The 27,405-nt window shown below is 43.7% G+C and overlaps 1 protein-coding gene across 3 annotated transcripts in view; it reads left to right on the top strand.

The window, feature by feature from the left end:
- Positions 1 to 27,405, top strand: part of MON2 (MON2 homolog, regulator of endosome-to-Golgi trafficking) — a 157,051-nt gene that overhangs the window by 14,828 nt on the left and 114,818 nt on the right. The gene's annotated exons all lie outside the window — the stretch shown is intronic.

Raw genomic sequence — 27,405 nt, forward strand, 5'->3', positions numbered from 1 at the left:
GAGAGGTCATAAAGGAGGGTAAAGCAGACAAGCAGACAGGAACACATGTGAGGAGGAAGTTAATGTAAACCAGAGACTAAGTAAGCGCAAGAATCGATAACTACCTGGGGCTTCCTCCAGCCACATAAGCGATAAGAGTCCTGCCCGCAGTCTGCCGGTCAGCCGTGATCAGCCCTGGTAACTGGCTTGTTCACTTCAGTCAGAGCCTTCTACACATGCACGGGAGGTCCACGCATGCGTAGAAGATCCAGACTGCACCCGACTGAGGCCTGGAACCCACTAGGAACGCTTTTCTGAGCGCCTTTGTGATTTTAAAAGCTCTTGGTAATATAATGCTATGGGTGTGATCCCACTTGAGTGATTTTATAAAAATCCAACATAGCATTGCATCAGCAAGAGCTTTTTCAAATCATTGGCGCTTAGATAAGGCTGCTAGTGGGTTTGAGCCCTGAGCCTGTGAACAATGTATGCCTGCCTTGTAAACAATGTATGTTTGATTCCATTTTAAGTTGCAGCCACATGACCTTTTGATTTTTCTCATCTGGGTTTCTGGTTCTCTACTGCAACATGTTTGTGAGTCTTCAGTGTGCACTCTGATAGTGGTTGCTCTGTCCCATTTGGTCCATCCCCTGCGACAATGTGAGGGAATGGCAGCTATTGCATGGGACGAGAACGCAGACAGGATAACATACTTGGAATATGGGCGCTAGAAAAAATGGGAGCAAGGTAATAACCTAATATTACTGATATTCTGCTATCTCCCTCTGGAGCCGAATTCCCATACTAACTCTCCCCAATCTACTTCTAAGACTGACCTATACCCATCTATTCCTAACGCTAACCTTCCCCAATATATGGACAACTTCCCCACCTACATAAACTCCGTAACCTGACACCCGATAAAGCGTGTCCTTTAGTCTGTACAGTGGTGCAGGCAATAACATTTATTGCTTCCTTCAGTGCGCTACTTCTTTTCTGGTTTGGGGTTTGCTCCAGTGACACATTCATTCCACAGGGTGGAGAAGTCCCCCTCCCTTCTGTGGGGCTTCTTGCTTATGTATGCAGTATTCGGCATTTGGGAGTAATTGCTCCAGTGTAAATACTGGTAACATCCATACATGGCAGCTCTCCCAGTGACTCACTGGGCCTGATTTACTAAGTCATCTCCAGAACTCTCCCAAGTATCGTGCCGTGCGTTATTTCACAAACCTGGAAACCACAAATCTTTAAAAAGTGTTCTTTTGTTAGATGGTAAAAGATTGGAGCCCTTCCAGGTCATATCAGAATGTAGAGGCTAGTGAATATGCAGTAATGTGATTGTGGTGTCATACAGGCACCCACAGTGATATACAGTGGATTGCAAAAGTATTCGGCCCCCTTGAAGTTTTCCACATCTTGTCATATTACTGCCACAAACATAAATCAATTTTATTAGAATGCCACGTGAAAGACCAATACAGCCATGAGGGGGACACAGCAAACATGTGGAAGAAGGTGTTCTGGTCAGATGAGACCAAAATGGAACTTTTTGGCCAAAATGCAAAACGCTATGTGTGTCGGAAAACTAACACTGCACATCACTCTGAACATACCATCCCCACTGTCAAATATGGTGGTGGCAGCATCATGCTCTGGGGTGCTTCTCTTCAGCAGGGACAGGGAAGCTGATCAGAGTTGATGGGAAGATGGATGGAGCCAAATACAGGGCAATCTAAGAAGAAAACCTCTTGGAGTCTGCAAAAGACTTGAGACTGGGGCGGAGGTTCACCTTCCAGCAGGACAACGACCCTAAACATAAAGCCAGGGCAACAATAGAATGGTTTAAAACAAAACATATCCATGTGTTAGAATGGCCCAGTCTCCCCCGCCTCCTCTATAGTGCTGCTCCCCAGCCTGCGTCCCTTTCCTCCCCGCTGATTGGAGGGAAGGTACGCAGGCGGGGAGCGGCGCTCTAGAGGAGGCAGGGGAGCGGCGGTGACAGACACTCAAAGGTAAACCGCCTGCTAGCGACACGCTGCATGTCGCTAGCACGGTGGTTTTATTTATTGAGGACAGCAGAGCGCAGGGGGGCACAGTATAGTAACAGAGGCTGGTCATTGTATGCAGAACCAGCCTCTGTGTCCTAATGGCATTCTTAAAACCCACCTCGGGTTCTCTTTAAATGTTATTGCATTGTTTAAACTGTTACAAATAGTTTGACACTTTAAACCAGGGCTGTGGAGTCGGAGTTGAGGAGTCGGAGCAATTTTGGGCACCTGGAGTCAGAGTCGGTGATTTCAATAAACGGAGGAGTCGAAGTTGGTTGATTTTTGAATCAAATCCATAGCCTATGTAAAAATTAGACTAAGGAGTCGGAGCATTTTTGGGTACCTGGAGTCGGTGGTTTCATAAACTGAAGAGTCGAATTATTTTTTTAGCCGATTCCACAGCCCTGCTTTAATCGCACATTAAAAAAAACCAAAAAACATAGTTTATGCTACATTTCCAAATCCAGATTGTCCCAAAGTAAAACATTTATCAACGTTTAACTATGTATAACTGGACTCTACTTAAAAACACATTTAACTTACAATCTCCCCGAAATGGAACCTGTTTTTGTTTTGTTTTTTTGTTTAACCGCTTCTAGACAGCGGTGATTGAAATCTACATCCTGCTATTCCAGCTAGGGCATAGATTTCACATCACCGCCACCGTGCGTTTTCGCTGCTTCCAACGATTTTGCCACTGTCTCCCCGCCGCAGCTCATTCGCCCTGCCGTCTATATGATGACAGAGCTCTGTGAGACGATATAATTGGCTCCTGACCCTGTCATCAGTGTAAGCAACTCTCATTGCCTTACATTGATTACACGGTCAGGAGCCAATGAAAATGTTTCCTGACTGGCTCACAGAGCTCTGTCATCATAGAAACAGCAGAGTGGGTGACCTGAGGGGACGGTTGTGCTGCGTGGGGGTAGCCGCGGGTATGTGCAGCGATTCCTTGTTATTCAGCGGTTTCTGGCACTTAAGGGGACAGAGACCGCTGGTACTGAAGGGGTTAATAAGCTCAGACTATCCTAACTATGGATGCTGTATGCATCTGCAATCAATTCAATTGCATTCATCACAGCAGTCCTCACTATGATCTGATAGAATCAAAGCAGGTGGCAAATCCTAACCACATCATTGCAGATAGTTTTTAATTATCCTGGTCCAAGTTTGAAGGATCACATATGACATTCCCCATTGGAGATGCAAGGAAATATCTGGAGATGCCTTAGTAAATGAAGCCTATTGGAAAGCATATCAAGAGCTTCAAATCAGTGATGCGTGTAAACACCAGGATAACCACAGACATGTCAGTGTAGTGCAGCTTGTTAAAGAACCACTATGATGAAAAATGATCAAACTGACAATGTATGTGTACACATACGTAAGATGTACATTTGTCTCAGAGTAAAATGCTGCGTAAATTCCCTGTGTAGCTGTCATTTAAATATTACTAGGAAACCCCCGATTCTTAAACGACTCCTGAGGCAAAACCCTTAATCTTCACTTACCTGGGGCTTCTTCCAGCCCCTAGAAGTCATCTGGGTCCTTTGCCACAGCTCCGGTCATTCTTTTTGTCCCACTGGCTGCTGGTAAGTATTGGCGACCCACTGGGGATTGGAATTTCTGCACAAGCGTGGGTGAGCGTCCACATTACCAGACACGTACTGCGCATGCGCAGATTATTGCGGAAGCACAGTATGCGCTCAATGATGTGGTCGCGTGCACACCCGCGCATGCACAGAAGCGCCGACCTGCCGAAGGACCCAAATGACTTCTTGCAGCTTGCAGGAGCCCCAGGTAAGTAAAGGTAGATTAAGAATTTTGCCTCGGGAGTCCTTTCAAAGAATCACGCTTTCTCACCCAGGGCTGTGGAGTTGGAGTCGGAGCAATTTGAGGTACCTGGAGTGGGTGGTTTCTTAAACTGAGGAGTCGGAGTCGGATTATTTTTGTACAAAATCCACAGCCCTGGTAAGTATTAGACTAAGGAGTCCGAGTCAAGGAGTCGGAGCCATTTGGGTACCTGGAGTCGTCGTCGTCTGTGGTTTCATAAACTGAGGAGTCGGATGATTTTTATACCGACTCCACAGCCCTGGCACACCACAACAGCCATCCACACTAAATGACTGCTCCCAGGTTGTTTCGGGTCTGTGTGTATGTACAACCCTCATTTAATATATAGGATTAATCTGATCGTTCCGAACCTTCACTGAAAGGTTTTAAGGATGCTATTCAGTTTCTATGCAACTCACCCCCCTGAGCCCCTTGTGCATTGACTTCCGGTTTGTAGCCTCGTCCTCTTGCACAGAAGTGCCACAACTTGTCTATGCAAGGGGGTTAAGCACCAGAAGTCGAGGTGCAAGTTGCAAAGAAAAGACCCAGGCAAAAGAAAAGAAAAGGTTACACACAATAGTGTGTTTTTAGGAGAAAAGGTTACACACAATAGTGTATTTTATAGGCAGAATAGTATCTTTAAATTACACTATCTTTTAATGGGTGATTCTTAAGGCTTCCTCTCCAGGACTCTCCCTGGAAAGGATGCAGAGATGCAGGCTGGCTTTCCTTCACACATGCCACTAAATTGCTAAGCATATGCTTACATTTTGGTAATCACTCTTAATATTTCTTGTATCATCGGCTCATAGAATATGGGGATAGTGCACGGCAAATATGTAAAGGGGGACAAAAAGCTAGTTTTGGGAATTTATTGCTCACAGATTAGGATTTAACACCGCAGCATCCTAGTAAATTAAAGTGTAACTGTCGGGCATAAAATCAAAAATCAATCCTTTATTTTTATCTGGTAAACAAGTAATTACAAGGCAATCCAAAAGTTAAAATCACTATTACTTTTCTTGTTAAATGATCATTCCCCAGTTTACATGACTCTTATTTGGTACACACAAAGGAAGGTGCATGGCATGCTGGGTTGTCCTTTTTTTGCATCTCTGCTTCCCCTCAGACTAAAGGTGCGTACACACATGCGACTATAGTCGTTTGTAACGATCGTTCCCCGATCTTTACCAACGACGATCGTTAAAAAAAAACGAACCACCGACTATTAAGGCAAACGACGAACGAGCCAAATCGCTACAAAAGAAAGTTCTGTCTCGGCGGATTTTAACCAACGACGATCGTTTGCAAAAGTAGTACATCGTTGGAAACGATCGTTCGTACTAGGCTTGACATGCGCATTTCACTATTTCTCCATGGAACTTCTCATTTTTATGCGCAGGCGCAATAGTTGCTTTCTGTGATGTAACGTTCATTCTAACGATCAGATCGTTACACACATTTTAAAACTACCTTTACTTAGGTCGTTCTTTCATCAATTAAAAGTTCGTTCGTCGATCTTAACGAACGATCGTTGTCGCATGTGTGTACGTAGCATTAGGCCACATACAGACATCAGACCATAGTCTTTGGAAAATGAAAGATCACAGACCAATCTTACCACCCTTCCTGTAGTATAAGAGACATACTCTACACAGTCTTTTCTATGGAGCTGAACTCCACCTCAGAAAAAAATCATTGCAAGATGCTGCACACACAGATGCTGTACAGACACAAAAGATCAGTATCTGCAAAAGATCTGTTCCTGCCAAAAATCCATTCCTGCAAATTGCAATGATAGTCTATGAGATCTGCAGATCATCATACACACATGATTTAACTGACATTCATCTGCAGATCTGCAGATCTGAAAATCCATCCTGGTGGATCTGATCTGCAGATGAATGTCAGTTAAATCATGTGTGTATGATGATCTGCAGATCTCATAGACTATCATTGCAATTTGCAGGAATGGATTTTTGGCAGGAACAGATCTTTTGCAGATACTGATCTTTTGTGTCTGTACACCATCTGTGTGTGCAGCATCTTGCAATGATTTTTTTCTGATGTGGAGTTCAGCTCCATAGAAAAGACTGTGTAGAGTATGTCTCTTATACTACAGGAAGGGTGGTAAGATTGGTCTGTGATCTTTCATTTTCCAAAGACTATGGTCTGATGTCTGTATGTGGCCTTAGGGTGCATACACACATCAGACCATAGTCTTTGGAAAGTGAAAGATCACAGACCAATCTTACCCCATTCCATGTAGTATGAGAGCCATACCTACACAGTCTATTCTATGGAGCTGAACTCCCCATCAGAAAAAAATCTTTGCAAGATGCTGCACACACAGATGCTGTACAGACACAAAAGATCAGTATCTGCAAAAGATCTGTTCTAGGCCTGAAAGATAAATCGAATTTAAACCGAAATCGTGATCACTAAGATCACAATTTCGGAATCGTCAAAGTGGTGAATATCGCGATCACGTAATCTCCACATGGGGAAGTTTGAAGAAGCACCTTCAAACTTCCCCAAAGTCCCAGCGCAAGCGGCCAGCAGCATTGGACATACCTTCCGCACGAGTCCAACGCTGTCCGTCCTTTATTGCCGTCTGCTGGCTCTTGTGCTTGGCAAAACTCCGGGTTCTTGTATGTCACATGACATACAGGAAGTATGCCGTGCATTAGAGCCTGCAAGAGGCAAAGTGGAAAGACGGGCATCGCTAGACTCGTGCTGGAAGCTATGCCCAGAACTGATGCAGCTTGGGGGACAGAGGAGGCAGAGAGACACAGTGTGGGCACAGAGACAGAGATAGGCGACACAGAGGGGGCACAAAGAGACACACAGAGAGAAACCAAGCGGGCACAGAGACATAAAGGAGGCAAGCGAGATCCAGAGGAGGCATATAGAGGCAAAGGGGGCACAAAGAGACATGGGGGGGGGGGGGAGAACAGAGACAGAAGAAGAACAAAGCTTGATTTGAAGAAAATCGTGAATCAAATCGAAATCGCAATTTCGGACAGAAATCGCTCAATTCAATTTATTCCTAAAATCGTTCAGGCCTAATCTGTTCCTGCAAAATATCCATTCCTGCAAATTGCATTCATAGTCTATGGGATCTGCAGATCATCATACACACCTTGTTTAACTGACATTCATCTGCAGATCAGACAATCATCTGCAGATCTGAAAATCCATCCTGGTGGAGATGATCTGCAGATGATTGTCTGTTAAACAAGGTGTGTATGATGATCTGCAGATCCCATAGACTATGAATGCAATTTGCAGGAACGGATCTTTGCCAGGAACAGATCTTTTGCAGATACTGATCTTTTGTGTCTGTACAGCATCAGCATTAATTCAATGCAATTAAGCCGGCGGCAGTGTAACAGATGAAGCCGCCGGCTTTTGCTCTGCCTCTCTCTCCCCCCCCCCCCCCCCCCCCCCCCCCGCCTCTCTCTCTTATGGACAGCCGGCGGGGACACGCGTTTCCCCTCCAGAGTCGTTCGTCACGGCAGGAAAGACATTGCTTCTGCCAGCACCCGCTCTGCAAGATCGGCAGGATTCCCTGCCGCGACAGACGACTCCGGCTGCCCATAGGAGAGCGAGAGAGGCGGGGGGGGGGGGGGGGGGGGGAGAGAGAGAGGCAGAGAAAAAGTCGGCGGCTTGATCTGTTACATTGCCGCCGGCTTAATTGCATTAAATTAACTAGGTTGTGATACATTTGGCCGCTGCGCTGCGGTTAGAAGATACATTAATGTTACATGAATCATTCGATTTCTCACATTGGCTGCAGCGGCCACTTCGCACATTGGCCGGCCAGAACTAGAAGTGGCCAAACTTCGGGTTCTGGCTGTAACATATGCACCCTAATGCAGCCTGATTGGCTAAAGCCTCTTTCCCTCCTGGCTTCTCCTCCCACACCTCTGTTCCTCTCTGGCCAATATTTCTCAAGCTGAGACAATGCACTTTCTATAGTGCAGGGCGGGGAATGCATACACATTCAGGCAGTGGCTTTTCTCTTTTTTTACTGTAGAAAAATCACCAAAATCAAAACGTGGAAAGTGCAATACATATGTTATGTAAGTAGAGCAAGTATTTATCTACTTATAAATGTTTTTTTTCTGAGATAGTATGGCTGACAGCTCCACTTTAAGTAAAGCCAATGTAAAATAAAAATATTCTAGTCCTGTGTGTCTGCTATACGTTTTCATGGGAGTGCACCCTTTAAGCTCATTTTACAAGCTGGTGTTATGTTTATGTATCGTGTTGCAGTGTCCTTTGTAGCAGTGTGGTGCACAGTGTATCGCTGCTTGTGACAGAGGTCAGGAGTGATTTAATACGGATGCAGTCGTTGGGAACAGCAGATTTCAGATCTTGCCACAGATTATCGATTGGATTTAGATCTGGACTTTGACTGGGCCATTCTAACAAATGGATATGTTTTTGTTTTAAACCATTCCATTGTTGCCCTGGCTTTATGTTTAGGGTCGTTGTCCTGCTGGAAGGTGAACCTCCGCCCCAGTCTCAAGTCTTTTGCAGACTCCAAGAGGTTTTCTTCCAAGATTGCCCTGTATTTGGCTCCATCCATCTTCCCGTCAACTTTGACCAGCTTCCCTGTCCCTGCTGAAGAGAAGCACCCCCAGAGAATGATGCTGCCACCACTATATTTAACAGTGGGGATGGTGTGTTCAGAGTGATGTGCAGTGTTAGTTTTCTGCCACACATAGCGTTTTGCATTTTGGCCGAAAAGTTCCATTTTGGTCTCATCTGACCAGAGCACCTTCTTCAACATGTTTGCTGTGTCCCCCACATGGCTTGTGGCAAACTGCAAACGGAACTTCTTACGCTTTTCTGTTAACAATGGCTTTCTTCTTGCCACTCTTCCATGAAGGTCAACATTGTGCAGTGCACGACTAATAGTTGTCCTATGGACAAATTCCCCCACCTGAGCTGTAGATCTCTGCAGCTTGTCAAGAGTCACCATAGGCCTCTTAAAGGGAAGGTTCAGGGAGGGGATTAAAAAAAATAAAAATAAATTTCCACTTACCTGGGGCTTCCTCCAGCCCGTGGCAGGCAGGAGGTGCCCTCGCCGCCGCTCCGCAGGCTCCCGGTGGTCTCCGGTGCCCGACCCGACCTGGCCAGGCCGGCTGCCAGGTCGGGCTCTTCTGCGCTCCATTTCCTGGGACTTCTGCGTCCCACGCCGGCGCGCTGACGTCATCAGACGTCCGCCGGGCTGTCTGACGCAGAAGTCCCAGGAAATGGAGCGCAGAAGAGCCCGACCTGGCAGCCGGCCTGGCCAGGTCGGGTCGGGCACCGGAGACCACCGGGAGCCTGCGGAGCGGCGGCGAGGGCACCTCCTGCCTGCCACGGGCTGGAGGAAGCCCCAGGTAAGTGGAAATTTATTTTTATTTTTTAAACCCCTCCCTGAACCTTCCCTTTAAAGAGAATCTGTATTGTTAAAATCGCTCAAAAGTAAACATACCAGTGCGTTAGGGGACATCTCCTATTACCCTCTGTCACAATTTCGCCGCTCCTCGCCGCATTAAAAGTGGTTAAAAACAGTTTTAAAAAGTTTGTTTGTAAACAAACAAAATGGCCACCAAAACAGGAAGTAGGTTGATGTACAGTATGTCCACACATAGAAAAATACATCCATACACAAGCAGGCTGTATACAGCATTCCTTTTGAATCTCAAGAGATCATTTGTGTGTTTCTTTCCCCCATGCACTGAAGTTTCAGGCTGCTATTTTCTTCCAGCAAACAGCTTTGCCCTTGTTTGTAATTCCTCAGTATGTGAAAGCCCAGCCAGCTCAGAGGACGATTTATCCAGCTTGTAAAAGATAAGAGAGAAGAGAGAAGCTGCTCGAATCTAAATAACACACAGGCAGTGTGCAGAGAGGGGCCTGGAAGGGTGAGTTCATAGCAGAACAACACTACTGAAGAACTTGGCAGCCTTCCAGACACAGGCTGACAAGTCTGACAGGGGAAAGATACATTGATTTATTACAGAGACAGTGATAGTATAAAGTGCTGCAGTTAGCCAGAACACATTAGAATAGCTTTTGGAACTTGTAGGATAATAAAAAACAGGATGCAATTTTTTTTACGGAGTCTCTTTAAAGAGAATCCGAGGTGGGGATCTTAGAGTTAAATCTATACACAGAGGCTGGGTCTGGCTATAGTGCCCAGCCTCTGTTGCTAGTTGAATATTCCCTAACCCCCCCCCCCCCCCCCTGCGCTCTGCACTACCCCATAAATTACAGCCGCGCTGGCGACACTGAGCGTGTCGCAGCGGGCTCTGTTTACCATTCTAGTGCCACTCACGCCGCTCCCCCGCCTCCTGCAGAGTGCAGATCCCCGCCCACGTCCCTTCCCTCGCCGCTGATTAGAGGGAAGGGACGCGGTCGGGGATCGGCGCTCTGCAGGAGACGGGGGAGCGGCGTGAGTGACACTAGAAAGGTAAACAGAGCCCGACAGCGCGGCTGTAATCTATGGGCTCGTGCAGAGCGCAGGGGAGATTTAGGGAATAGTCAACTAGCAACAGAGGCTGGGCACTATAGCCAGACCCAGCCTCTGTGTATAGATTTAACGCTAAGATCCCCACTACGGATTCTCTTTAACTGCATTTTTGATCAGCACTCTCCTTGTTCGGCCTGTGAGTTTAGGTGGACGGCCTTGTCTTGGTAGATTTACAGTTGTGCCATACTCCTACCATTTCTGAATGTTCGCTAGAACAGTGCTCTGTGGGATATTCAAGGCTTTGGAAATCTTTTTGTAGCCTGGTTTAAATTTCTCAATAATTTTATCCCTGACCTGTCTGGTGTGTTTTTTGGACTTTATGGTGTAGTTGCTCCGAATATTCTCTTAGGCCTGGTGCACACCATAAAACGCTAGCAGATCCGCAAAATGCTAGCAGATTTTGAAACGCTTTTTATTCTTTTTATGTAGCGTTTCAGCTAGTATTTTGCGGTTTTGTGAAGCGTTTTTGGTGTAGTAGATTTCATGTATTGTTACAGTAAAGCTGTTACTGAACAGCTACTGTAACAAAAAATGCCTGGCAAACCGCTCTGAACTGCCGTTTTTCAGAGCGGCTTGCGTTTTTCCTATACTTAACATTGAAGCAGAAACGCATCCGCAATCCAAAATCTGCAGCAGCCCGGGAGTATGCGTTTCTGCAAAACGCCTCCCGCTCTGGTGTGCACCAGCCCATTGAAATACATTACCCTAGCGGATCCGCACCCGCAAGCAGATCGCAAACCGCAGCAGAACCGCTCTGGTGTGCACTAGGCCTCTGACAACCTCTGAGGCTGTCACAGAGCAGCTGTATTTGTACTGACATTAGATTACACACAGGTGCACTCTAGTCATTAGCACTCATCAGACAATGTCTATGGGCAACTGACTGCACTCAGACCAAAGGGGGCTGAATAATTACGCACACCCCACTTTGCAATTATTTATTTGTAAAAAAAAAAGTTTGGAATCGTGTATGATTTTCGTTCCACTTCTCACGTGTACAGTACTTTGTATTGGTCTTTCACGTGGAATTCCAATAACATTGATTCATGTGTGTGGCAGTAATGTGACTAAATGTGGAAAACTTCAAGGGGGCCGAGCACTTTTGTAAACCACTGTATGTGCCCCAACACTCCCCATCATGGTACATGACATTATAATGCCCTCCTTATTCTACGTCCGATATAGTGAACCCTTTCTACGTGTCTTCAGAAGCAGGGCTGTGGAGTTGGTACAAAAATCTTCCGACTCCTCAGTTTATGAAACCACGACTACGACTCCAACTCCGACTCTGGGTACCCAAAATGGCTCCGACTCCTTAGTCCAATACTTAACAAGGCAGTGTATGTTGTACAAAAATCATCCGGCTCCGACTCCTCAGTTTATGAAACCACGACTCCGACTCCGGGTGCCCAAAATTACTCCGACTCCTCGACTCCAACTCCGACTCCACAGCCCTGTTCAGAAGTTATAGTGTTCATAATTATAATAACATATTGTAGTGCTCTACATTACAATGTACCTGTTATAGTGCTCCTCATTATAATACCCCCTTTCAAGTGATCTTCACTGTAGTTTAAGGGTTAAGGGCTCTGCCTTTGACAGAGGAGACCTAGGTTTGAATCTTGACTCTTCCTGTTCAGCCACCAGCCACTATTCAGTGAGGAGACCTTGGGCTAGTCTCTCTAACACTGCTATTGCGTGTCTTAGTGGCTGCAGCTCTGGCGCTTTGAGTCCGTCAGGGGAAAACGCTATGTAAATGTAATTTTTCTTGTCTTCACTGTGATGCTCCTGTTAAATTGCTCCTCTTAATGACCCAGTCACAGCGACTTGTGGAGGACCTCCGCTGGAGCCATGGAGCAAGTAGCTATAAAAGATTTCTTCTGCACGATGTGCCATTCTCTGCATTGGGCGCGGAAGCAACTAAAGGAGTCTCAACCAGGCATTTAGGAACTTTCTTCATACAGTCCTTGTGCATCAAGATGTAACTTTCTATTGATATCTTGTGCATCAAGATGTAACTTTCTATTGATATCTTGTGTATTAAGATGTAACTTTCTATTTTATATCTTGTGTATCAAGATGTAACCTTCTACTAATATCTTGTGTATCAAGATGTAACTTTCTATTGCTGTACATGCTGCTGATTTGCAGTGTTGCAAGATACTTCACACATGCCTCACTGTCTGCAGCAGCTTTTTGTATTGAATATACGGTTCAGCGTATGAAGCTGTCTGTATCCTTTAGACTCTAAAGTTTAGAGCAGGAAATCTGGATGTATGTTTGACACACACAGGTGTAAAGAAATAAACTGTCAGGCCTAGTGCACACCGGAGCGTTTCCGCTGCGGTTTGCGATCTGCTTGCGGGTGCGGATCCGCTAGGGTAATGTATTTCAATGGGCTGGTGCACACCAGAGCGGGAGGCGTTTTGCAGAAACGCATACTCCCGGGCTGCTGCAGATTTTGGATTGCGGAGGCGTTTCTGCCTCAATGTTAAGTATAGGAAAACCGCAAACCGCTCTTAAAAACGGCACTTCAGAGCGGTTTGCCAGGCGATTTTTGTTACAGTAGCTGTTCAGTAACAGCTTTACTGTAACAATACATGAAATCTACTACACCAAAACCGCTACACAAAACCGCAAAACGCTAGCTGAAACGCTGCAGAAAAAGAAAAAGCGTTTCAAAATCTGCTAGCATTTTGCGGATCTGCTAGCGGTTTTTGGTGTGCACCAGGCCTATGACCCCATCTACTGTCATGTAGTGGTGCTTTGCTTTTTGGACTGGAAATTATAATAATGCAACTACCAGCCAGTGTAAGAAGGAAGTACTGCACTTGGCATTTTTTCCAGAAGAAGCCTTTTTTGCAAAATTACTCTAAATTCTGGCAGTTCTCCATAAATGTAAATAAATAAATTGTGCCATCATTGCTCTATTTTTTTGTTTGTTTGCATTTTCTGGAAAGTCTGTAATGGGTGTATCTGTCTCATGATTTTAGATGAACATTGCTGGATTTCCCCAAGGCTGTATCCGTGGATCAGTTCACCTCTCTCTCTTTACTGCCTCTCCTGAGAAGCCTTTACTGTTTTGCCCACCAATACCACTTGTGTGCTGGTGATACTCAGATCTACCTGTCTGAACCTGTACGAAATGTCATTTCAGGAACCAAAAACAAACGTGAAAGACCGCCACTCAATTACCATAAAACATTGTCATTTCAAACTGCCTGTACAAAAAATATGAACAAATTTAATATATTTCAGTCTTCTCCCAGTAACTTTTTTCCAGCCGGGTGGCATGAAAAAGTAGCCGGGCGGGGAGCGACAGGGGAATGCAGGGTCGGTGCAACTCTGCATACAGCATAGGAGGATGAGGAGGTGAGCTGATGACAGCCGGGTGCTCACCAAAATAGCCGGGTGGAGCACCTGGCTAAAAGAGCCTGGGGAGAACACTGTACTTGATTTGAGTAAGTAATTCATCATGAAATCTCTCTACCTGTTTCCTATGACTGGCTACCACTGGTAGGCATGGGCTCTGGGGGCACATTTCTGCTGCTGGTGGGACTGTGTGATCTGATCCCCCCTCAATTTGGAGCAATCAGATGAACACCACCACTGCACCTAGTGTGCACACGATTCTCCTAGGAACATTAAAGTGGACCTTAACTCTTGCACAGGACAGAAGGAAAACATAGAGAAATGCTCCCTGTATGTATTTTGTGACTATTGACCACCGTAATTTGATCTCTCGGCTGTGTCCGCTTAGGAATCTCCTCTGCCATGGCAGAGCAGCTAATTTGTTAACAATATGTCTGCTTCCATGAAAACAAGAAGTAGACAAACTGCAGATTTATTGAAGGATTTGTGTCAGCTGTAGCAAAGAAATGTTTTTCTGTAAAGGTTATTATGCTGTTGCATATCTTTTACAGCAGAGAACGTTCTGAGTTCAGGTCTGCTTTAAGTGGAGTGGGGTGATGCCTTGGTTATTGCTGCCTTGGTAACTGCAACCTGACTGAAGTCCAGCACTTCAGGCCTTTTATTTGTACGCCCCTTATTAATACATTGTGCAGTGCTGCATAATGTGTAGGCACTGAGTACTAATAATTGTATCTGTAAGTCCAGATTTATGCTGTTGAGTCCTAAGGCTGATATACAGTTTTGATGTAATATAACACAATCAAAGAATGCTTTATAAAGCATTTGTAACAGAAAACATAAAATATGTGTTAAAAACATACTTTGCAGATAGAGCCAGAGATGAATTCTAATGATACCTCATCTGTGAATTGTATAGTGTTCAAAGTTTTTTTTATAGGCTCAGTAGAAAGCAAAGTCTGACACTTGCAGTAATATGGCAGTACAATAAGAGGACATATTCCTGAGCACATTTTTGAGCGTTGCCTCATTCAGTTTGATGAATGAGATCATGGGACAGTGGTAGAGGCCACTGGAATCTATTGTTAAGCTCTCACTGTGTTTTTAGCTTGAGTGGAACTTGGGCCATGAAAATATAGGGAATATAGAAATTCTTTTAGGAATAGGGGAATAAAAGAGACCGAAAAGCTCTCCTACTAATAAGCAATGCTTGGTGAAATTTGCCTTCAAATTTCACCAAGCATTGCTTATTAGTAGGAGGGCTTTTCGGTCTCTTTTATCCCCCTATACATTCCTAGTGGTTTGGTTCACCCCGAGCTGCTTGGTTACTCTGTTGTACTCGTCCAAGCCCTATCCCATACAGCCATATCAATCCCTGCCATGTACTGATGAGGACCAAAAGTCCGACACAGGCTGTCTACATGTGGGGTTCATGTGGCTGTGTAATATTTAAAGCTATAGGCTTGCTATACACCAGCGGTTATGGATGCTTGCCTGGCTTACAGGGGGAAAAATAGATAATTTGCTTATTCAGTAGTAGTGCATCGTGGGTAACCTCAAATTTTCACTTATAGCTGAATTATTGCAAGTTTCTTTCTGTTTTAAGAAGGAAAATTTCACCTAGAAATTCTTTTCAAACACTGAGCCTGATTTGCATGGCCAAAGGATGTGAAATTTCAACCCTTCAGCTTGCTAAATACGAACTGGTTAATTCAGTTGGTGGGATGTGCCTGTGCTGTTTAGAAAGCGACAGACTCCTTCAGTTCTCTAGACCAGTGGTCCCCAACCTGGTCTACGGTCCAGTGCCAGCCTGCTGGTGGTTCTGAGCTGGTTTGCGGGCCTTTCACTATTTTAATTGACGTAGATCAGCATGCAGCAAGTGTCACCAGGTGGCACTGACCTCTCCTTACACAGGATTCTGCTGTGCTGCTTTAGCTTCCATACAACGCTCAATGCTAACATGCATCAGGAGCCATATGAAATAACTGCAGTAGTGTTCTCCTCAGGCTTTTAGCTGGGTGCTCCACCCGGCTAATTTTGGTGAGCACCTGGCTGCCATCCACTTGCCTCCTTATGTGCTGTAAGCAGAGCTGCACCAGTCCTGCATTCCTCCCCGCACCCCATCTGGCATCTTTTTCATGCCACCCAGCTGGAAAAAAATTCTGGGGAGAACACTGAGCTGTGTATGGAGAGGTGATGCTTGCTGCATGCTGTACGCTAATCTATTTCTGGAAACAAGTCTCCCACAGGTCAGCACAAACTTGCTAACGCTCCCCAGGGTGCGTGGCTTGCCTTTTACTAGGGAGGAGCCCAGGTGGCGAGTGATTTCATTATGGTGCATTGGCATCAGTATTTTGTAATGCATAATTTCAATCCTAATGGAAGCATAGATTTACATGCCTTGTGGTGATCCTCAGTGGCTATCAGTTTTGAGCCTTAGCAGAGATGCGCAGGGTTTGTCTTTATACTCCATATTGACAACACCAGGAGGTTTTACAGCCCAGTGTTGACGAGACTTTTTTTTTCTCGAGCAGTGAGGATAATCAAAGATTTACAAATACTGTATATACTTGTGTATAAGTCTAATTTTAAGTCACCCCCTCAGCTTATATGCAAGTCAGTTGAGCAGAATGGATGGTGGAGCAGGTTTTGTTACTAGCAGAGGAGCATAAGGATCGTGCACTAGTGATCCTGCACTTGCTGGCTGGCTCCTTGCTGCGTCCGTGCCCCCCATCCCCTGCAACATGGTGTGCATGATGTTCCAGGTGTAACCTGGACCGAATACTGTTGTGTGCTCCTATATTTTATTGCCTGATGAAGCAGGCCTGCACCTGCGAACTGCATTGCAACCCCTTTGGAGTATACCAATAAGTGTTTTTTTTATTTTGAATAGACAGTTTGTAGTGTCTGCTTACAGTAGGTAAGTCCACCACTGCCTCCAAAGCACTTTTAAACTTTTTACCAATTTGATTATATCCTGTTGGTGCCTCAGTTTTTCTCTGCGTAACATGGTGTGCAGGGTGCACTGCTCAAGACTACCTGTGTCTCCTGGCTTGTGGAGCAGAGCGTGCAAGCAACGTGCCAGCAGTGCAATGATCAGGGATTCTTCCTGTGTGGGATTTACTGTCTCATATCTGACCCCATCTAGTGGCATCTTGAGACACAACTATCATCCTTGTGGCACATCTGGTTATGGGGAGGGGTGCTGACTTGTACTTGGTTTACATCTGGTTACTGGGGAGGGGGCTTATATACGAGTCAATCACTTTTTCCTGGTTTCTGAGGGAGAAGTGGGTACCTCAGCTTATACATGGGTTGGCTTATATGCGAGTATATACGGTATTTCAAATTTGATCAAGTTCCAATCTGCATACAAACTGCATCATTTTTTTTATATCTCTCCTGACCATCTAGGAACTACAGTATTTATTTCTTAATTTACAGCAATATAATTAGTAGTGTAAGAGTGAAAAAGGAAAATAAGACAAGTGATTGAAATAAATCGATGTACAGAGGCGCCAGTAGGATAAAAGATATTAAAAAGTTTAAAATATTCAGGTGGTGGTGGTGGACCAGCCGACCTAAAACACACGATGCTGTCGATTGAAGTCAACGATAATTTATTCACATACTCCAAGAAAAACTGCGACACGTTTCACGGGCACACACAGAGGTGCCAAGCCGTTTCTGGACCTTGAGCTGTGTGATACTCCTGTTGTTTAATGCCTGAAGAAGCGGGATTTGTGCCCGTGAAACGCGTCACAGTTTTTCTTGGAGTATGTGAATAAATTATCGTTGACTTCAATCGACAGCATCGTGTCTGTTTTAGGTCGGCTGGTCCACCACCACCACCTGAATATTTTAAACTTTTTAGTATCTTTTATCCTACTGGCGCCTCTGTACATCGATTTATCCAGTGATCCACCCTTGGTGGAAGGGTGTCATACCCTCTTTTCCTTCTTTCACAGAGAGCGACATCTTAATCCTGAGAGGGGACAGGTCTATACTCCCCACCTGCCTATACAGTGGTTGCCTGAGCGGCAACCCGTGTTTGTAAGTACAATACTTACTTGTCATTTTGTTCCTCCCGGGTTAATACCTACTACACTATATTGGGCTCTCGGTTTTTCTGTTTATATCTCCTACAAGTGATTGAAATGTTGCAACCAGCAGTTAGCCACCTACATTGGATATTCCATCTTTTAGTAACATATAAAAAAGGCTTCAAAAAGGTTGCCATGGGAAACTTCTCAAAGTGTAGTCTTTTTCACTGCTGTATAAATCATGCCATGAGTTTAATGATAGGTCTGCTTTAAAAGTATGAGTCACAGCAACTGATTTAGACAAATGACAATCATTTACGACAATTTGTATTCTAGGGCACTTATTAACTGTTATAGCTATTGCTTAAGCCAGAGGTGTGACTCAAAGGCAATATTGCACAGGGAAATTGCATGCTAGACTGGTGGTATTTTTATTAGCAGCAATTCAGCATGGTTTTCATGGGAGAGTCTAAAGAGAAAACCAATCATCAAAACTTCAAGTCCATTGATTGTTTATATTTTATATGCAATATTCCTACTTCTGTTCCAGTACATTCCAGTGATGTAAAGCTGGTGAACTGGCTATACCTGAATGACCTTCATGTTCTGTCAAAGCAGCTTTAATAAAAGCTTATGCTAGCCTAGTGTTTCTCAATGTACTCATAAATAGTCTGAAATAGGTTATGTGTTTGAAGCAGTACTGTTTTTCTGAGTAAAAGATGTGAAAAATCTTGTATGATTACTTCTTTTATACCACAAGAAGCCAGAAGGGGGACCTCTGAACAATCCAGAAAGATCGGAGTGCCCGATTCGTAGTCGGACCAGATTAGTTGACAAGGCAGACTAATGTCTCATCCACATCCATGTACACCATGCTGCTTATAAATATAACAAAATATTCTGTTTAAACCCAACTGAGGAAAATAAAATAAACAACCCCCAGCAAAAATGGGACAAATTGTTTTAGGTTGGCATTGAGCAGGACAGGACTTGATTCTCTGTGTGTGCTGTCTTTAATCATTGACCGTGATTTTCTTTATTTCTTATCCTGGTAGCAATGAGGCCCTGAATGTATCTCTGTAATGGGAGTCCTGGGTGTCACAAGGAAAGAAAGCGAGCAAAGCAATAAAGACCTGATAGAGGTTCAGCGTCTTCCTCACACCACAAAGAAAAATGGTATTTCACCCTTTGAGGAGATTTAGCCCACCTCTTGTGGTAGAGTGGAAAGTCTCCAACAGCTGTAAGAACCTAAAGGAGGTCCTTACAGTGAGAAAAAGGAACACCAGTTCTAAGCAGGATTTTTATTGTACCTATACATGTTTATCCTATCAGGTTACTTGTTTTTGTGTGCGCTTTTAGTTAATGCATTTTATTTGACGCTCTCCCCAACTGTATTATGCTGAAAAAAATTGTATTCAGTTCTCTCTACTCATCTGTTAATTCAAGGTGCTGAACAATAAGGGGTGTGTCACAATGATACTCCAGTAATTTTGACTTGCATTCATATTTCAGGTAAATTGTATGAAGCTTGGAACTGGACCAATATAAACTGACAAGAAGTTATTTTTATTGGTTAATTTTCAAGATGCATTCAAATTACGTAAAATTTGAATCTAAAAATGACTTCCATCTCATTGACCATCTCAGCTCTTTTCTTCTGCCTTTTAGGCAGTGGTGTAGTTTAGGTCAAAACTAGCCCAGAACTGAAGCCAGAAGTCTGAACAGGTGTCAGCAAAGCCCAAAACTTCACTTGGCTTGTAGCCTTTAAAGGGATACTGTACGGGGGTCGGGGAAAAATGAGTTGAAATTACCCAGGGCTTCTAATGGTCCCCCACAGACATCCTGTGCCTGCGCAGCCACTCCCCAATGCTCCAGCCCCGCCTCTGGTTCACTTCTGGAATTTCAGACTTTAAAGTCAGAAAACCACTGCGCCTGCGTTGCCGTGTCCTCGCTACCGCTGATGTCACCAGGAGTGCACGGCTCAGGCATAGACCATACTGGGCCTGCGCAGTACGCTCCTGGTGCCATCAGCGGGAGTGAGTACACGGCAACGCAGGCTCAGTGGTTTTCTGACTTTAAAGTCTGAAATTCCAGAGTGAACCGGAGGCGGGGCCGGAGCATTGGGGAGTGGCTGCGCGGGCACAGGATGTCTGCAGGGGACCATTAGAAGCCCGGGTAACTTCAACTCATTTTCCCCCGACCCCCCCTACAGTGTCCCTTTAAGTGGACGTGATCTCAGAACGTCCTCTATGCTCTAAGAGATAAGCAACAGCATAATAACCTTTAAAGAAAAACATTTCTTTTTTACAGCTGATACAAATCCTGCAATAAATCTGCAGTGTTTACTTCCTGCTAGTCTTTCTTCTTCCTACTTTCTACAGTGTTTCTACTTCCTGCTTTCATGGAAGCAGACATATTGTTAACCTACTCTGTTTACAAATGACCTCTCTGCCGTGGCAGGCAGCTGAGAGAGCTGATGGATCAAATTACAACTTGTTCTTAGTCACAGATGAGGGGAATTAGACAGGCTAAACTCTTTAAGGGCTCGTTCACACCTATGCGGTAATCACAATTTCCCGCTTACCGCAAACTGCTAGTCCTATTCTAGCCTATGGCAGTGTTCTCACTGACGCAATTATCGCTAATCGCAAACGCGTTACCTGCAGCTGCTTGCCGACTATTCTGAAAACTATGACGCCTAGCATGTATAGAACCGCTAATCGCGATCGCTCCCAAAACGCTACTTTGTCCAGTGATTTTTTTTTCCTGCGTTTAAATCGTGGAAAAATCACCTGCTGAAATGCTAATGTAAATCTCTGCTGTTTAGCGATTTTAGATGTGAACAGGGCCTTAATACATACAGGGTGCATTTCTCTGTTTTCCTTCTGTCCTTTGCAAGAGTTCAGGTCCACTTTAATGAGTATCTTTTTGAATGTCACAGTAATTTGATAAAGTATCTAAGATTTATTTTTCAGGCTTCACATCAGTGGGCTTATTTGTGAACCATGCAGAGTTTAGAGATAGAAGTTTTTAATTAAATCACTTTGGAAGTTCACTTATTACAAAGTCAAATGAAGCCACCTCGATCCATGGGGAGTGATATTATCCGGCTTGAAGGAATCGTGACATTTCATTTTAATTAACTTGCAGACTTTATGAAATAAAGCTGCTTCAAATGATCTCTCTCCATCCTCATGGTGATATTTAGAGCAACTCCTCACTTTTTCCCTCACCTTTTAAAGTGAAATTCCACTTTCTTAAAAATGCTTTACATATATAGTAATGCTTCATAAAGAATCTTATTTGATTATATTAAAATTACTTTTCCATTTTAGTTTGCATCACCTAATATAAGTTGGACCAGTGTTACGTAGTTATTTGGGTTGAAAAAAAGACATGGGTCCATCAAGTTCAACCAGAAAATAAAGTACACCACCAGCCTGCTCCCTCACATGTCCCTGTTGATCCAGAGGAAGTCTAAAAACCCTTCACAAGGCATGGTCCAATTAGCCCCAAAAGGGAAAAAAATCCTTCCTGACTCCAATTGGCAATCAGATAAAATCCCTGGATCAACACCACTGGGCATCACCTAGTAATTATAGCCATGGATGTCTTTCAACGCAAGGAAAGCATCTAAGCCTCCTTTTAAATGCAGATATAGAATTTGCTATAACTACTTCCTGTGGCAATGCATTCCACATCTTAATCACTCTTACTGTAATAAATGTTTTACTAAATAAATGGCTCAAACGTTTTTCCTCCATGTGCAGATCATGTCCCCTAGTCCTTTGTAAAAGACTAGGGACAAAAAGCTCATCAGCCAAGCTTTTATATTGCCCTCTGACGTATTTATACATGTTAATTTATCTAACCTTTCTTGGTAAGTTAGACCTTCCACCCCTCGTATCAATTTTGTTGCTCGTCTCTGCACCTGCTGTGGTGCCCAGAACTGAATTCCATATTCCAGATGTGGCCTTACTAGAGAGTTCAGGGGCAATATTATGCTAGCATCTCGAGTTTTTATTTCCCTTTTAATGCATCCCAAAATTTTATTAGCTTTAGCTGCTTCGGCTTGGCATTGAATACGATTATTTAACTTTTTGTCTATGAGTACTCCTAAGTCCTTCTCCAAGTTTGAATGCTCAGGCCCATATGCAATTAACTTTTTCTCCTAAGTTATCTCCTAGGAAATAATTTTCATGTTCTTTTTAAAACAATTTTTATGCAAAGTTTGGAGAAAAAGTACTATCACATTTATTTTGAGTATTGTCTTGCTTGCTGGTGGTTTAAATGGCATTTATAACAAGCTGAGAAAATATCACCAAGGAGAAAACACAGGTGAAAAAGTGAATTGCATATGGGCCACAGTGTTAAACTTAATTTCATAAATAAAAGCGCTCCAGTATCCACAGGCATATTATCACAGTATAGCAGGAAGCTAGACATGACTTTTTGTCCCAATGAGTGCGCTGCAACTTGGCTGCCCGCCAATTTAAATACACAAAGAAATAGTATATGTCCCTATCTTTAAACAAGTTCAGTTCTTAATATAAAGCCGATATTGCTGTGTTATAAATCCAGTGCTATGTGATATTCTTCCTCCCATCACCAGGACACCCTTTGGGGAACAAACTCACCAAAGATGAATGACCACCGTTAGACTGGCCCACTGCGCTTTATCACCGGGATCCTCCGTGTCATCAGGGTCCCAGTTCCTTATGTTTCCTTGTGTGCAGTTTGTATACAATCTCAAAAGCAAAAAGCTTCCATAGCGTAATACTGTTTCTTTAAAAATACGACTTTATTTATAAAAAACACTCACATTTTCCTCAGGGTCAATTGCGCTTAGAGTAATTTTTACAGGCTCTCCTTTGTTGCCTTCCCGGCTAAGGCTTGCCGCTATTTCAGTTGGCATCTCTTGTAAATCTGTGCTCACTCTTTGCCTCGCGCTGCTCTGTTTCCTGGTTCATCTAAGCCCCACCCTACTAGTTTCTAAGCCCCGCCCCATAAATACGTGCAAGTCCTACACCGTCCTCCCGCAGTCAGCCGTCCAGACGTGATCAGCCCCCCGGTAACTTGCTCAGTGACATCAGTCCAGGTTTACTGCGCGTGCACAGTAGGTCCGCGCATGCGCGGAAGACCCAGAGTGGACATGACTAAGCAAGTTACCGGGTTTGATCGCGGCTGAACGGCAGACCGCGAGAGGACAGTGAGGGACTCGCACGTGTTTATGGGGTGGGAGGAAGCCCGAGGTAAGTATTGATTCTGACTAAACCTTTATCTCTGATACACCTTAGGACACCCAAGGCGAAAATAAACTAATGAAATAAATGATTGTATCTATCTTCCTTCTGCTAAAATTGACTTTTTAAGATATTCCACAGTTTTATGTTTAAATCTACTTTTTAAGTTTTAACTGTTTTTTTTATTGTTTTTGCTCAATGACACATTCAATGAAGTGTGCCAGAGCTAAAATCTATGAACTATTGGCCCTTTTTACCTCTTTCTTGCTCTCAGAAGCCATTTTCTGCTAGGAAAGTGCTTTATAGTTGGAATTTCTTATCAGTGAGGGTCACACTGTAGTCACTTCCTGTCTGAGTCAGGACTGAGTCAGCCACTTACATACCTGATATTTATCTCCCCTCCAGGCAGAGAAAGAGAAAAAGGAACACGGCGTAGTTATTTGCGTTCTAGGCACTGTACATACACATGTCTATCTCATCATGTCACATGTCACCTCGGGTATCCTTTAAGTGAGAGGGAGATGGAGGCCAGAAAGTATCTTGAATATGACGTGACACAGGGTTTCTTTATAACACCAACTGCATGTCTGATTTGTAAAACACAGTAAAAGCAAGTACACTTTAGTCACCTATGTGGCTGCAAGAAAGCTAGCAGAACATATACATAACACACACACTGGAAATATACACATTCCAGAACAGAAAGGAGAAACTCAACACTTATGTTTCCTACTGTACAGTTTCTAGTATTTAATATTCAGGCATTATAATATTACAACTGTGGCACAGCTTAAACAGATGACTTACAATCTTGTTTATATTGTTGGTAAATATGATTTTGTTTGATGGAATAAACTTAAAAAAAAATGATTTTTATTTCCACATACCGAATCACTCGCTGCTGTAACTGCCTTTTTTCCCATAAATTGTTGCATGCAATAAAGAGGGTAGCATTGTCTGATATGTGAATAATGTCCCATTTCATAATGCAGCCATTAACCCCTTTGTTGAAGTGTTAAGTGACGGTGGCAGCTTCCAGAGGCTGGTACAATTTATGAAAGCTTCTTATGGCTTTTGTCACCAATCTGTGGATGGGAGTAAAGGAACAAACACTGTAATCTATACAGGTCGTAAGCGAGCAGCTCCCATGTTGGCAGTATTGAAGTCGGTTGCCATGGAAAGCATGCAGTCATTTTTCCTTGAACTCTCTTCTTTATGAACCTAGAACACTGATAAAAACTAAACCTTACAGATTTCCAGGGCCGGAATATGTGTGTTGATGTACAGCAATGTCAGCAACTGTTTCTATGGAATCACTGCAATCTCTTCTTTTTATGCTGAATAGTTTTAGATCTCTTACACAGTGGCTTCATTTCACAACACATTACCGCATCTGGTAATGCAAAAAACAGCTGATTTTACCAAGCATTTAGGAAAAGTTCAATTTATCAAGGCTGTGACCGCATGGCAAGCTGAAAATTACCAACCAGTGAGGTAAATTACCAACTTGTGCAGCAGTAAATACCTCGATACATGTTAGTAAAATGTCATTTCATAGAGATGAAAACATGCGGTAAAGCCCAGTAACAAGTTTAATTACCGGCAGCTCTTGTGTGTCGAAAACTATCTTCCGCATGCCTTCAGAGTGCGATATCCCATGATAGCCCATGACTGACAGGAGCAGAGAGCCAACAGGTACAGCCTCCGTCTCTTGTAAGTCCCTGTGATCTGCTGCAACCTCTTCTCAGGAGGGACAAGCTTCTCTACCCCCCAGGCAGCAGATGAGAGCACAGCACAAAAGAGATTTCCCCTGCAGGACTTCAGATGTTAACCCTTTAGATTCCTGGTTAAAGATGCTGAGGAGCAAGTGGGGAAATAATCTAAGTATGGCATGTTTAATGTTTGAGAGTTCATCTAATCACAGGCTATTGAATAAAATGTTAAAGGGGAACTGAAGTAAGAGGTATACGGAGGCTGCCATATTTATTTCCTTTTAATCAATACCAGTTGCCTGGCAGCCCTGCTGGTCTATTTCTCTTCAGTAGTATCTGAATAACACCAGGAACAAGCATTCAGCTAGTCTTGTCAGATCTGACTTTAAAGTCTGAAACACCTGATCTGCTGCATGCTTGTTCAGGGACTATGGCTAATAGTATTAGAGGCAGAGGATCAGCAGGCCTGCCAGGCAACTGGTATTGCTTAAAAGGTAATAAACATGACAGCCTCCATATACCTCTCTTCAGTTCCCCTTTAAGAAAGGCCAATAGACAGAGTCAGAGGGAGTAGAACAAACATTATTATAACATGTACATCTAAAGGGATTCTGGGGATGCCTTTTACTTTTGTAATCCCATCAGTGGGAGAACAGCACGTAACTTACCGCACAAGTCGTTTTCAGTAAATTACCAAACTGCTACTGCACCTGTGAAAATCTTTATGAATTGCCCAAAAAAAAGTCTAAAATACCAAATGCAGTACATGATTTTGTTTTTTTTTTAACTGAACTACAGTTTGTTAATTGAAGCCAGTATGTTATGTTGGACAGTGGAACCCAGGTAGATATATAACAGGTTTGTAAATTATTACTTTATTTAGGGAACTTCCATGTATCTGGCTCCCATGTAGTATACAACCTCTGGGCAGTGATGTCATTAAACAGGTTCATTTTCCCTGCCCTGGAACCATGGCTTGAGAGTAATTGTGAATGGAAGCTTCTGTTTATAGCTGCTCATTCATCTTAACATACTCTCTACAGGAACAGCCAGTTTGATGGGAACTATCTAGAGACTGAAGCTTTCAGGATGACTCCACCCAAAGCCATGGGGCATTATGGGTGGAGGTGATTCCTGCTAGGTTTTTTACTCATAACTTTTCAGTGGTCATTACTGCATCCAGCTTCTTAAAGGGGAACTGAAGTTAAAAGAATATGGAGGCTGCCATATTTATTTCCTTTTTAAACAATACCAGTTGCCTGGCAGCCCTAGCAGCAATAGACTGCAAGTAAATTGCCAACAATAGGATCATTAAACGAGGAAGAAAGCAGGAGGAAGTTCCACAGACGTTTAAAGGTTCGTACACACGGGGGTTGTTGACTGAATTGATCCCATTTGATCTGTCATGACAGTCTTTCAAAAATGCGCGAGCATCGTCATACATCAGCCGTCTTTAACCATCTTTTATTACTTTTTCTTTAAAAGATAGTTGCATAATGTCGGTTGGAACGATTGTTCATGTCATTTTGACAGATGAAATCTTGCTGTGGTTATGGACCTTTTAAAGCGATGCTCACCTGCTGTTTTCCTATGCTTACAGTCTGTCCTGCTGTTTTTATTCAGAATTTATTTAGCATCTACATCTTCCACAGTGCTATACAGCATATTTAAAGTGGTGTTTTCACTTAACTGCCCCTCAGAGGGGCTCACAATCTAATCCCTACCATAGTCCAGTATCCATCATAGTCTAGGGCAAATTAAAAGGGGAAGCCAATTAACTTATCTGTAATTTCTGGGATGTTGGAGGAAATCTGAATGCCTGGAGGAAATGCACACAGACATTGGGAGAACATACAAACCCCATGCAGATATTGCCTTAGCTGGGATTCGAACCGGGGAGCTAGCACTGCAAGCCAAGAGTACTATTCACAGAAACATGCAGTTGATTATTTAAACATACCCGCCAGCCGCCATAGTGATCTGATATCACTGGTGTGTTCTACCATGGAGCGGTTTCTTCGTTCAACAGGCCAAATGCATCGATAATGGGGTGTCCCATTGGGCGTACGAGAGGAATCGGCGCAGGAGACTTGGGTGCAGGATACAGCCTGTATGGCTTATCCTGCTCCTGCACAAATTCCCATTGATTTTAAATACTATTCCCCCTCCAGGCTGCCATGGATGGTAGGGAATGAAATAATTCGGCTCCCAGCAATTGCTGGAGGCCGAATTGTAGTGTTTTATAAGTAACTTCAGCTCCGTTTTCTGACGGTTGCCGAAGTTACTTACTGCTGCACCCAAGTCTCCTGTGCTGGAATGGCAGTGTTCGCCCATTGGGGATCCATATCAGATGCTCAGATCACCACACTGTCACCTCTTAATCTAAAGCTGTGCTTTAGAAACATGGACCATTCCCACCAGCTCTTCAACAATGCATACCTCTAATCGTCATTTAAATATCAGAAAATTATTTGCTTAGATACGTGAGTCAGAGAATCAAGGTCATATATGCAATTGTTTCCCTACTGTAAACCAGCGTCTCCAAGGAGGATATACACAGGGGTTGAACAGTCAGTTTTATCTGGAAACTGCCCTTCATCTTCTAGTAAATATGTAACCGCTCTACTATATTGCTGGGAAGTGCAGCCCATG

This window comes from Hyperolius riggenbachi, chromosome 3 (assembly GCF_040937935.1).
Source record: "Hyperolius riggenbachi isolate aHypRig1 chromosome 3, aHypRig1.pri, whole genome shotgun sequence".
NCBI lineage: Eukaryota > Metazoa > Chordata > Amphibia > Anura > Hyperoliidae > Hyperolius > Hyperolius riggenbachi.